This window comes from Chelonia mydas, chromosome 9 (genome assembly GCF_015237465.2).
Source record: "Chelonia mydas isolate rCheMyd1 chromosome 9, rCheMyd1.pri.v2, whole genome shotgun sequence".
Classification (NCBI taxonomy): Eukaryota; Metazoa; Chordata; order Testudines; family Cheloniidae; genus Chelonia; species Chelonia mydas.
This window is the reverse complement of record NC_057855.1, coordinates 18,686,017-18,696,111: the sequence shown is the minus strand read 5'-3', so window position 1 is coordinate 18,696,111 and position 10,095 is coordinate 18,686,017. Positions and strand designations below refer to the sequence as shown.

At 36.3% G+C, this 10,095-nt stretch overlaps 1 long non-coding RNA gene across 1 annotated transcript; it reads right to left on the bottom strand.

Moving 5' to 3' along the window:
- Positions 1 to 220: 220 nt before the first annotated feature.
- On the bottom strand, positions 221 to 7,160 carry LOC122461766. Its single transcript, XR_006283931.1, has 3 exons — positions 7,069 to 7,160; positions 1,766 to 2,281; positions 221 to 726 (listed from the first exon to the last, which is right to left on the bottom strand). It is a non-coding gene; the product is annotated as an uncharacterized LOC122461766 (long non-coding RNA).
- Between the last annotated feature and the right edge of the window lie 2,935 nt (positions 7,161 to 10,095).

Below are 10,095 nucleotides of genomic sequence, written 5' to 3'. Positions count from 1 at the left end.
TGTTTTCTTCCATGCTGTGAACTTGGAGATCTCTTTCTGCTTCCAGAATGGCACTGCTAAGGACTCTTTCCATTCTGTCTGTCTCTACTTGTTTATATAATCTATATCTAGATTATATATTATGGTGTTTCTAAGGTCTTAATCACCATAGAAAGTAGATACCAATTGTCAAAAAAACATAGTGACAGTAGTACACAGGGCTTTTATCACTATAAATGTTTCTCTTAACAATTTCCATAGTGATACATCAGGAGAGTTTTAGAATTACTTAATATTAATATAATGTAACTATATTCCCTCTTCTGCTTCCTGGTTTTGGGTACAAAATCAGTTTCTCACTATAGTTTCATTCTGTCTGGGGACATGGTACTCATCAAACACCTTTGTGAAAAGTTCCATAATTGTGGGGCATTATTCTTGGCAACAGTTGTCTCATCCACTTCTCATCTTTTCCCCCAGTGAGATGGTGAAAAAGCTTTACCTTCATTTCCTCATCTTTATAGCCCATGTCAGTTCCGTGTACAGACTCTGTTCTTTCTTCCACTGCTGTACAAAGTTTTTTGTCTGAAAATCTAGCAGTCCCTGTACTCTGAGTCCCTCCATGCTGCTTATCTGCTCTGTTTCTAGGTGCTGCTTTTAATCACAATCTCTTTCTTGCTGTGGGTCTCAGTAGACTGATGACCTCTGTAACCATGTTCATGTATTGGGTGCTGGGACTCCATATTTCTAAAATCAAAATAAAATGTGGCTTACAGTCTCTGTTTTTCATCTTTAATGACAGACACATATTATTGTTAATGGTTTAGTGTGAAAATGACATTTTTATTTTAGAGTCTGCTTGTCTTTTTTATTCCAATGAGTCAGGTGGTTTTTAGGTTGGGTTGTTTAGTTTGTTTGTTTTTTCATGTTGCCTTATAAAGAACAGTTGATGCGCCTTAAAACAATTGTGCCATTTTGAAATGTTCTTTCATTTCTATTGGTATTTCCTATTATGGACCAGACTGTAGTGCCCTTACTCACTGAGTAATTACTTGGTCCACAAACAAACCTATTGACTTCAGTGGATCTACTCATGCTAAAAGGTTCTATTCAGCCTCATAAGCAAGCCAATAAAACATATACAAATATAGGTTTTTACAAAGTAAGTAAATAAAAATGTAAATTACTCCAAGTAAGTCAATTTGCCTTCAATAGATAGGCTATAGCCCTGACAGTAGTAGAACGTTCGTTGTGCTGCACTGTAGATATCTGCCATTGGAATGACTCATTGAATTGTACTGGAGATACATGTATATTCTTTAAGGTGACTTTTATTATTTTCACCTCACAATGGAAGAAAAAGTGCCATTAAAATCTTGACATTTACCATTCACCTAGTGAAACGTATCCTGGCATTTTCAGTATTCCCATCCTAAGTACAGCAAATAACATAATATTGGCAAGTTCCATAGGACAGAAAATATCAAAGGCCAGATTATGTTTTTTGACAAGGAAAGAAAAACAGGGAAGAAATCATCTTGTTGAGGAGGATGGCAAAGCTCAGCGTTCATTTGCAACCTGGCCCCAAACCTTATTAAGCGGGATGGATTCACAGGAGTCCGTTACCATCTATGGGAGGCTGTTAAGTTTATAAGATGCACATAGAATCTTTTTAAAGTGGATATGCTGCGTTTATTGAGAGTACAATTTAAGCATTAAAATCAGCATATGCTTCCATTCACACACACACACACCAAAAGGTTCTGCAGCTGGATCTTATAATTACCAGTCCTTAGTGTTGCTCGGTCAGTTGCAGTGGCCAGCTGAAACTGCACATGGGGGAGGGGAGCTGGGTCTCTGTCGAACGCGTTCGAAGCTCCAGTGTTGATGCAGAACGAACCTAAAGTCCCATGGCAATACACCCTTCTTTTATAGTAATAAGTTCCCATACAAGCCTATGGACTTTGCTGTGTCACACCAGAGCTGTCAATCACAAGTTATTCAAGGTTGTTCTTAATCAGCATTATTTTGAGTTGTTACCAGGAGGATCCACAGCTTTTACTTCTCTCATCCCTCTGGTTCAACTCCTTATTTTGTCCCTGGGGTGTAGGCCTTTGCTTTAGGGTCGTCAATCTGCCATCTGGGTGATTCTGATAATAAAGTTGGTGCCTCTCGACTCTTCCACTCCTCTCTTGACCATCCGGCCCAGCTGTCTCTTCTCAGTTAATCAGTATACCATACATTCTTCACTCTCACACCAAACAGCAAATAAGGCAATAATGACAGCCATAAAACTTCTGTCCTAAGAACAATCATTAACACAATCAGCAAAGAAGAAACTCAGAACAATTTTGTCTTACTAATTCAAGGCTACAATTTCTTCTTACTAATTCAAAGCTAGCAAAATGGAGTACAATTTACTGGAGACAATTTCTCCCCACTAGGCTTTTGGACTGGCTCAGTGTCCTCAATAGTTTGCCCCACTCTCTGGCAGTCTAGCTTCACTGAAGCTATGCTGATATGGACTCCCCCTTTCTGCTGCTGACCCCAGAGGCCAACCCCCTTTTAAAAGAGTGATCACCACCAGGTGGGTTGGGGAACAGATAATTCCCAAGACGCCAATCTGTATTCTCCTAGCCCCCAGCCACTGATTCCTCACCTAGACTACCCTTTCCCTGTGCTAATCCTTGGACCAGTGCATCACCCTCCCTAAGCCTGGGGTTGAGCAGACAGTGACATGGGGGAGCTGAATCTCCCTTCATGCAGAAGCGGTAGATATGTAGGTGGAAAATCTCCTCCTTTATTTAGATTTAAAGGGATTTAATGGTGCCCACTGAACATAAACTACTTATTGTTACCATCCCCAAATAATAAGAAAATTGTACCTTTTAATTTAAATAACATATTGCCACTTTAAAAGAAGCCTGATTGGCCCTTGCCTTATGATCAAATAATTTTTCATCCAGCTCCTTCTACTGGAAATTGAACTAATTGGAAGACTGTTCTTTTATAATGCATGATAGCTTTGGAAGATATGGTTGCAACCTTGCCTCAGCTGGTAAAGACTATAAATGAACACGCAGCAGCTTCCCCTGATGAAAATAGCTGTATGTCTTTTAAAATTTTAGTGGGGATTAGCACTTTGTCATTTCAGTGCATCACTCAATATAACATGTAGAATAATGCTCTGTGCTGAATGATGCAGCATAATAATATGATGCACTGAAAAGATGAAATGACAAATCCTTGACATAAAAATGCATCCTTGTTTGAACCAGTATTTGCCTTTCTGAAATAAAGAAAGAGACATTCTCATGATGGAGTACATTGGACAGCTGCCTATTTACTTGCCCATAGACATATTAATCCAGAAGAGAAAGTTAATTAGCCTATCTGTGTGCAAAGCAGTAGACTGTACTTTAGTTGCTAATGATTTTAATAAAGTTAAACACCTGTTGAGAGTACAACTTATTTTCTTCCATTAGTAGGTAAAACAGATGTTAGTTATGCAATATAAGGGAATACAACAAAGCTGAGACAAACTAGATTACGAGTTTTACTCAGTGTGTTTATTGTTATTACAAAAATATATCATTTTTTTGGTATCAGTTTGATCCCAGTTGGTCCATCATTCTTCATATAATACAGGTATTAATCTATTGCTGATGGTAAGTCATTCCATTTCTCTTAGTTCTTGTCAACTATGGTTCTGCATATTAGATTTTGTACCCCTGTTCTGCAATCCTTACTCTGAGTAACATTGACTTGCACAAACAGTTACACTGGCAAAGGGGGGTTGAACTGAAAAAGAAAGAATCATATATTATAAGTAGAATGGGCCAGATTCTCAACAAATATAAATGGGATTAGCTCAACTAAAGTCAATGGAGCTGTGCCCATTTACAACAACTGAGGATCTGGCCAAATATGTGTGTTATCGCTCATAACCTAGATTGCCTCAGCTCTGCTATTATGGCACCAGACCCTCAGCTGGTGTAAATCAGCATATTTCCACTGAAATCTCCTTATTAGTAAGGATCAGTATGAGTAAGGGGTGCACCTGAGTGACAAAATTCATTTATTGGCTGAAGCACCAAGGATGGAATCTCCTTCCTTAGAGGTTTTTAAGGTCAGGCTTGACAAAGCCCTGGCTGGGATGATTTAGTTGGAGATTGGTCCTGCTTTGAGCAGGGGGTTGGACTAGATGACCTCCTGAGGTCCCTTCCAACCCTGATATTCTATGATTCTGACTTGGTATCTACCTTTGTTTAATGTCAGTAAATAAGAACATTTCCTAAAAACACCAATATAATAGGAATTGGCAGGATATATCATAGACATCCTCTTGCATTTATTCAAATTTGAGACAATCCCTAGATGATATGAAGGGGATCCCTGCCAAATTTGGCAGTGAATGTTGTTTTGTAAGACTGATGTGCAAAAATATTTAATCCTATTAGATTTTCATTGGTATTTTCTCCATTAATTAAGCATCTAATTCTGGTTAGCACAACACAAGTTTGAAGAGTCTGGTTTAATATTTGCTTGCTTTTCCCCCCTCTAACCTCACATTATCAGTACTTCACTTTAGCTCTGTATTTCCCAGGTTATACAGGTTACCTGCTTGTTTGTTTGCTTTTGTTTTGGTAAAATCTGATTATTTTATAATTTCTTATCATAGCCTCTTTTGTAGATAAATCTAATTTAAACGGTCTATAATTTTTATGATTTTGTTAATAATAATTTAAGTGTAAGAAGATGTAAAATGTATATATATAGATTACAATTATATGAAAATGTTACATAAGTAACTCAATTGTGTCAAGCAATTATTTTATAGGTTAATTTTCTTTGTGCCCATTTTTACTTTGGTGAAATTAGGTATAATATTGATATTCTAAATTATGTTCAATTTTTAAATCTGCATCAGACTATAACCTCAGGGTCGTATTTTTGCTGATGTAACTCACCTGAAGTTAGTTGAAGTACACCAGCAGAGATTTTGGTCCCATATACTCAAAAATGTATTATAGGTTCCAGCTCCATTTCAAAACTGAAAAGCGTGTCTAGTTCCTAGTTTTTCTTCAGATGTGATCAAAATTGCGGGGGAGGAGGGAAGGGGAAAGCTACCATTGTGATGCTTCAGATGAAGATGGCAGAAATAACTCAGAAACAGCTATTAAAAGTCATCTACTATCAAGAGGGCAGTAAACTTGCATTTGGGGAGCAAAAAAAATATCTTGAGAACAGTTTGTGGTTTATTTGCTGCTGTCAAGCCTCAAACTGCATCCTCATCCAGATCCGCATCTGAATATTGTAAGGATGGGTTCAACTGTCAATTAAGAGATGGAAACAAATATGGTCTTCATGCAATACTGAATATTTCACCATGCTAAGTTGATGCAGCAATTGGAACAAAAGATTTGAGGAGACATCTCAGATCCAAGGAGTCCCAAACTACTAGCAGATAATCAGGGATTTTTTAAAAAGCCACTTTAGAAGAGGATCAGAGGCAAAGAAACAACCATGGTGATGAAGGTTTTAATTAGTGTTGCCAATTCTTACAACATTATTGTAAGTCTTGTACAATTTGGTGATTTTCTTAAAGCCCCGGCTCCTGGAGGCAAGAGATGAGAATCTCAGTCTCATTTTTAAAGAAGTATATTGTTTCTAGCTCTTATGGTTGTGGAGAAAAGCTTGGAGACATGACCTATACGTAATCTAAAGGCTCAAACATCAAAAGGCAAATAAAAAATAAGCCAACGTGTATTTTTTTTAAAAAATCTCATTATTTTGGGGCCTAATTCATGATTTTTTACCACTTGGGGTTGGCAAGATTGCTCTTCATCTCTGTGCACCAGTTTGCGATTTGTAACATTGGATAATAATACTTCCCTATCCCTATGAAATTAATTCATATTTGTGAGGTGCTCAGATAGATACTATGATGATTGGGACCACAGACATACCCTGACGATTGTGATGAAAGCTTTTGCAATGTTTTGTTTTTTGACATGTCTTTTATACAAATTATGTTTTGTATTTCAGCAAGGAGTAAAAGAAAAAGCCAATCATGTGTCAGCTGACTTCTATGTTTTTGCTGTATATTTAGAGGAAATGCCTGCTACAGGGAGCGTTTTGTAGCTAATCGTGGTGTCAGATTTGACTAACATGCTCACATGATTAGGTTTACTAAGTGATGACACAGTGATGAGAGAGTTGCAAGCAATCAGGCTTTTGCAACATCAGTTAATCCAAGAAGCGAGTTTATGCTGTACCTCCTTACTGATCGGTAACCATGGTTTTAATGTTGCTTCTGTCTAATAATTCACTGTGTGGTTCTAGTAGGGCCTGATCCAAAGTCCATCGAAATCTATGAGAGTGGCTTTGAATTGGGCCTAAATTACTTAATCTTCTTAATTCACATTGGCATAAATCAATATAGTCACATCAATAGAGTTACATAGAAACCAAAACAGTGAGGCTTAAATTAGGCAAATTGCGTGTCAGCTTCAGCAGTAACAAAAGGGGGATAATGACATAATCAAAAGCCCATAGAAGTCAATGGAAAGAAGACTCCCATGGAATTTAGCTCCAAAATAGTTACCTACTTACATGTTGTGAGGTTTAGGTAATATTTCTACTGCACTTTAGAAACATAAAACAGTAGGTAAATGCTATGTACTATGTTTATAAAATATTTGTGATGCATCAAAAATTTAAAGTGTACCAAATTCACTACTACACATATGTAGTTATATAAGTAGTGAATTTAGTGAACTTAATAAATTTTAATTTATTTTGTTATTATTTATAGAGTGCTAAAATAGTCTTCAACACGGTACACAGCATATTAATAACAGAATGTGAAAATGAATTTGAAGTTTTTTCAGTAACAATCAAATTTAAAACTTCTGCAAATAGGAGACTGTACCAAAAAGTTGGCTGTTTGCATTCTTCAACCTCAGACCAAAAGAGAGCACCTCTGTTTTTGTGCAAACTGAATTCTCACAACTAATAGAGTCCTTGATCATTTTTATCCTCTCCATCTTACAGCCAAATATTCATCTTGGCAAAATGTCAAATTACCTGCTTAACTGATCAAATGTACAATAACATCATCATCTCTAGCTCATCTACCCACAGTTCATTGATTTCTCGCCAGACAAATTTTATCCAGATTTTGAATATTCAGAGGAGATCTATCTTCCTGCAAATTAAATTAAGAAACAAATAAGATTCTTTGCTTTTCAAAATAATTTCTAAGTACTCATGTGACATGTATAAGAAAAAAATTCCTAGCATGTTTAACTACAAGGCTATTTCTTTCCTGAATGCTAAATCAGTCAAATTTATTTGGGGCCTACCAAATATACCATTCTTTGTATGCCTAAAACCTATATTGACATCAGCGGGAGTTTAACATAAACAATGAATGCAGAATCTGGCCCTTGGTGAGCTATAAAGCCAGGTCTTCAGCTACTGTATACACCTCCAATTACTTCAATGGAGCTACACCAATTTATAGCAGATGAGGTTCTGTCTAACAAACTTTCTTTTTAAACCTGCACTCATCCATGTTGACATCAATTCTGAAAGCTTTGCATACCATAATTGCTATTTTTTACAAATGAAGGCTTTTTCATGGAAAAAGTGGCTATGAAGTATTAATTTCAAAATGATGTAATACACATATTTCTCAGTGAAGCCATACATTATTTTTACACGACTGCAGAAGTCTTTTATTCCTCCTGCTCTGAACGTTTCTGTTCACATTACACATTTCCTTATTCATGTGGCTGCTCTATCTTTCCCTCACATTCAGCATCAGCATCATGCACACATTGCCCAAGTTCTGTATATCATTAACATACATTATCTATAGCTTTCCCACTACAAATATTGCACTTTACAATTTGAGTTAGTTTCATGATGAGAAAACATGGGGTGACAGGGTAGGGTATGACAGCTCTGTGGCTGGTTGCCATTGAATGTAACTCCACTAGAAACTGCTAAATCTAATACACCAATGGATGCCTTTTGGATCCTGAATAAAAGCATTTCATGGTAAAAATTGCTACTAGTGCTTACCCTTGTGGTGAACATACAGAGGCCAGATCCTTGCTTGGATTATATCTTGTTCTCCCCTCTACTCCCCAACTCTCCTTTGCATTTGCTTCTTTCGTATCCCATTGAGTTTCCATTGTCCTTTTAGGATCCAATCCTTTATGAATGTGAGTAATCCTTAATCAGAACTGCTGTCCAGATGTAGATAAAATTGTCATTACTACTATTGTTATCTTGGGATAAATATAGGAAACTGCATAGTCCTGGCCATCCATTTCATCAATGTTTGTTTCTATTTTGGAGCTACGAGTTGTTGCGTTTTAACTACTGTACTGCAATGAGAATTATGGAACAGTTGTCTACACATGAAAAGGAATACATGAAAAACTAAATTAATTAAATACATAGGACTGCTTGCATATGTAAGGATTTTCAGGATTAGGTCCTTAGCTTATAAAATCATCATCAGAGTGAGGACTTTGTTCCATCTTTACCTGGAAAGTACCCCACACACTTTGGTTGCTATTGTTGCATGTCTGAAGTCAGTGATGATCTGAGATTGTCAAATAACAGGCTCAATTGGAATTATTTAATCAAAGATTATCAATCAGAAAATACAGAATACAGAAAGACTAGATACATTACCACCCTTGATTGTAAGGTTAAGAGCTGGCTCTGTGTCTCTTCTTCACTGCAACTGATGCGATGCGCAGTGTCATTCTCCAACTAAATTCCAAAAAATCTGTCATTATATAGGGTTTTTAGACAAAGAGATGCCTGTTCGTCAATAATAATCTCCCAAACCATATGTTCTGATGTAATTTCTTTTAATATACATACTTCCTCAGTTTACCTGATAGATGTGTGAAGGCATAATTTTTTACAGCTGAGAGACCAACATTCTTCAAGTTAGTATCTCTCAGTGGGTCCTTCTTCCCCAAAAACATTCTTCCCTATTGATCCCCCAATAGGAAAAGTCTGATGTAACAATCATCTTTCATCAATCTCCCAGATTTATATATGCTTAAGTAAGCATTTAATATATATATTAATGGAATGGTTTCTAAGAATATTTGGAGTTCTATAGACATGGAGATGCCAAGGATTATTAGATACAGCCTAATGCATAAAATTCCTGAATAGGGTTACTTATAAGTCAAGCACTAGTACGCTGGGCCTTAGAAGTCATAGATTCTAAAGAATAGTTAATATATAAATGTAAAAATACTAAATGGGTTAATATTTACTAACAGATACTAACATTATACAAATTAATAAGAATAGCATGGTGAAGAATTGCAGTTTTCTTAGTTTACTTTAGAGCGTATGAGTCTCTGGCATTTCCATACAGGTTATTTTTATGCATTCGTTGCTCTTTCACCAGGAAAATCAAATGGAGTGTGGCATTTGCTCACTGCTATGTAAGGGCCTAATTCACTGTACAATGGTCAGACTCTCATAGATGTTAATGGACCAAACCAAACAACCCTACCCTTTTTGTGTGAACTAATATTATTATTTTCATGTATTTATTTTGTTTTATTTACATGTATGTGTGCGAGTATGCACACACATACACATATATAAATCATCTTATTCATTTGTAACTGGAAGTATTTGTGTATTTAGTTCTTAGTGTTATAAATCATGGGCAGAATTAATCATGCAAAAAGATAAGGTCCATATAAAATTGTAAAATTCACAGACCGGATTTAAAAAAAAAATCAAGTAAAGGATATTTAAAACCTTTACACAGGCCTACAACAAATTAGGGAACAACAAAGCATATAGGTTGTAATGCAATAATAGTTACTCCGCTTTCCAATAAAACTGGCTTCTTCCTATACAAATGTATTAAATAGCAGGAACATTAGCTTGTTTCACCTATATAGACAGACCTTAAGGAAATTAATCTGATCACATTTATAGCCTACACATCCTCGCAGGTTCAACATTTGGGCCACTGTGGACCAAATATCCCAAAGCCAAAGCATTTGTTCACAAGATCCTCTATACGTAACGTTTGAAAACTCAGTATAGAGTCTGCTA